Below are 3,839 nucleotides of genomic sequence, written 5' to 3'. Positions count from 1 at the left end.
CTTGGAGAATTTTCTGGAGATTAGTGACACATTCATACCCATGGGGGTATCTACTGATTATGTGAGGTTAAAAATCTTCCTATTCTCACCATTTGGGGAAGAAAAGAAGTGGTTGAATGCATAGACAATAGGGTCAATCACTACATGGGATGATTAAGCCCAAAAAATCCTCATCCATATTTTTTATCCGGCAAAACTACAAGACTATATAGTGAGATTTTGAGTTTTAAGAAAAATCCAGATGAGAATTTTTTTCATGCTTGGGAGAGGTTCAAATATCTTTTTTGGAATTGTCCACATCATCAATAGTCCAACAAGGTATTGGATCACACCTTTGTTGAAGCTCTTGACCATAATATAAAAATTTTTCTAGATTAAGTTGCAAGTGGTCAGGCTCTGGAAAAGACATATGATAAGATCTATACCTTATTAAAATGCATTACTCAAGGGAATCCTGACTAGCATAGTGAGATATTTAGAAGGTCGGTGAAAAAGTTGTAGGTATGATTGAAGTTGATAGTATCACAGCCTTAGCCTCCCTATTGTCAGCTATGTAGAATCAAATGATGAATCAATTCAGCAAATTAAGTATGAACCAATCTACGACTCAAGTAAATACAGTGCACCAAACCCCAGGTTGGTGTCATATTGCTAGCAATAGTGTCCACTCTGCAGACTTACGTGGTGCAAATCCTAAATCCATGAACTTTGTGGGAAACAAACATAAGACAACTTATACAAGTGCCTACAACCAAAAGTGGAAGACTCAGCCTATTTATGCATGTGAAAAGAATCAGAACCAGTAGTTCCAGTATCAACGGAATACATATGCCAGTAATATTGAGAAAACATTGAAAAAGATCCTAGCAAAAAAAGAAGAGATGGCTACTGAAATAAAATTCAGCAAGTGGTACAACAAAAGTTAGAGAAATAGTTGAGACAATTAGCTCAAACACAAAATACAAGGCCATAAGGTAGATTTTCAAGTGATACGAAGAATCCAAAATAAGTTATGGCAATTACCTTAAGGAGTGGTAAAGAGATTAGTGACAAGCTTTCGAAGAAAAATATGAAAGTACAGATAAAGTTGATTCTTCAATAGGTTGAAGTAAAGATGCTAAAAATTCAGGAAAGTCTGAGTAGACATAAGCAAGGGCTACTGAGCAAGTTACTGAAAGAACATAATCATTATTCCCTTAACAGTTCAAAAAGGCTAAGGAGGATGCTTGTTTCAGGAAGTTCTTTAACATATTTAAATAAATTCACATTAACTTCTCTCTTTTGGATGTTTTGCAGGGTATGCCTAAGTATGCTAAGAACTTGAAGGATGTGGTCACTAATAATATTAAGCTATAGGACATTCAGATAGTAGTATTCACTATAAAGTTCAACTCTGTGGTGATGAAGAAGAAGCCCAAGAAGCTTAAGGACCTAGGAATTTTTATCCTCCCCATACAAATTGGTGACAATGATGTGGTCCATGATATGAGTGATTTGGGGGAAAATATACGCTTGATTCCCCTATTAGTATTCAACACTATAGGGTTGAGGGAAGTTGAGACAATGTTTTGTGGTGCTTCAGATGGTAAACAGAACCCGAGTCCATCTCGAAGACTTATTGAGGGCATGCTAACTAAGGTTGGTACGTTTATTATCCCTGATGACTTTATTGTCATAGATTATGATGCAGATGACAGGGTTCCAATTATTTTGGGATGTCCATTCTTAGCAATAGTAAAAACACTGAAAGATATAAGAGAGGGAACTCTCAAAAGAAGATTGTATGACAAAGAGGTTGTTTTTAAACCTTCAAATCACTAATCTACCTTCCCATTATGAAGACTTATGTATGATACCTGTGATGTAAGTGGATAAGTGTATAGTAGTGGAGACACTACCAAATACGTCATTGGACTATCTCATTGAGTTGCCTAAGACACCACCTATGCCCAAAGTAATAATGAGTAATGATCTTAAAGAGGATGTTATTAAGAATAATGATGACCTCGAGATTACACACTCAAGAGGTCAGAAATGAGTGAGAAAATAGCCTCTGAGTAGGAGAAAGAAGATAAAGAAATATGGTTGAATTATAGTAATATAGGTCATTCCGCGACACTAAATCAGGTGCTACTTCAGAGGAAACCCATGTAAAGTTAGGTATTTTATTTTTCATATTTTTAGTTTTTAATTTATGTAGTTTTTGTCTTTGTTAAGTCGTAGGTTAATAAAAAGTCTAAATACTAGATACTTAAGCTAAGAATATGGTAGACAATAAATATGGTGTCCCCAAACCCTCTTGATGATAAAAGATACTGCTATCTAAGCCTAGAGGCCTCAAGGAGTATTTCTATCCTTTCTTTTGAGTTTACTTAGGGACAAAGTAAGTTTTTACATGTGGGGTAGGGAAATTCTCTTTGTTTTGGGTAAAGTGATGTTGTAGGGTCTTAGTTTTTAGTTGTCTTCTTAGTGTTTGGGTTAGATTTGAAAAACTTTAAAAATTTCAAAAAGATTTTGTTTTTTTTTTTGTATTAATTTAATTAGGGCATCATAGTAGGTGCGCACTACATCCATCCCATGGTTGTTCTTTTTGTTTTTTTCCCATAAGGGTATCCTTTCAATGTTGTGTCCCTCTTTTTTAGGAATAAATTTTAGAATTTTTGTGTTAGCTAAGTGAGATGCTTTTGTTGGTGCTATGTATGATTGAATAATACAAGTGGTTTTAAATGTGAAAGCATGTGTTATAGTGAATTACTACCTTTAAGACTCTTAGGCTCATTATTATGACTCTTGAATGTCATTCTCTTAATATTGAATTCATGTAATTTCTTGTTTGAGAATCAATAATGATCCTACTTGATTTGAGCATGTGCCACATGTTTTGTGGGGTTCTTTGTATATTCCTTGTTGTATGTGATGTCTAGAACTTTCCTGCTATGTGTGCAAAGCATAATAAAGAGCGTGGGTTTAGGGATAATATAGTCATTTCTTTGATAGCCATGTGTCATACCCTCTTTTATCTACACCTTGTGCATAATCGTAGTTAGCTCCGTTAAGCCTTTGACCTTTTCTCTAATAGCATTATCTGTAGCCTATTCCCTTTCTTTAATTTTACCTTAATTTGATCCAAATCTCCTAAGTATTTTAGTTAAATAATAGTGAGGTTTAGGATTAAGAAAAATAAGAAGGGAAAAGGCAAAAGTGAAGCCCCAAGATAGTATCTATGGGTGTTGAAAGAGTGATAAGTTGTAATGGGGAGTTGTCTAATGAAAAGAAAGAAAAATGTGTAAAAATCTAAGCATGTGTGATAGAGCATACTTTCTATAGTGTATTTCTGAATGAGTTTAATGAGATAGGGAAAAAAATCAAATATGTGTAGATGGATGTGGTGGAAATTGGTTGTTAATAAAGAAATCTTAGAGTATAATTTGATATATTAAAGAGATTAGGGAAGATAGTCACTATTCCTAGCCAAAATAGTTTGTACCTATTCCTTAGCCTATGTTACAACCCTTAAAACCTATTTTATCTTAAGTTTTAAAATTCTGGTATTAGTGGAGTATTACATTAAGGGCAAGCCTATGGTTCATCTTATGTAACCTGTGATATGTTTTTCAGAAAGAGCGTAATTTGATTCTTATACCCATTCTTGTGATAATTGCATCGATGTGGCTGATTAAGTGTAACTCTCTTATGGTTAGGGAACATGTTTGGTGATAGATAGGTAATTTATATAACCGTTTGATGGAGTAATATGCATGATTTTGAAAACTGGGTGAGTCAATTCTTAAGGTTAGTAAGTTTTAAAGTAATCCTATTGAGATCTCCATTATATATAA

At 34.0% G+C, this 3,839-nt stretch overlaps 1 non-coding gene across 1 annotated transcript; it reads right to left on the bottom strand.

Moving 5' to 3' along the window:
- Positions 1–201: 201 nt before the first annotated feature.
- On the bottom strand, positions 202–308 carry LOC124887537. Its single transcript, XR_007045306.1, has one exon. It is a non-coding gene; the product is annotated as a small nucleolar RNA R71 (small nucleolar RNA).
- Positions 309–3,839: the final 3,531 nt, after the last annotated feature.

Source organism: Capsicum annuum, chromosome 9 (genome assembly GCF_002878395.1).
Source record: "Capsicum annuum cultivar UCD-10X-F1 chromosome 9, UCD10Xv1.1, whole genome shotgun sequence".
Taxonomy (NCBI): Eukaryota; Viridiplantae; Streptophyta; class Magnoliopsida; order Solanales; family Solanaceae; genus Capsicum; species Capsicum annuum.
Note: the sequence above shows the minus strand (reverse complement) of the source record. Positions and strands in the feature narration are given on the sequence as shown.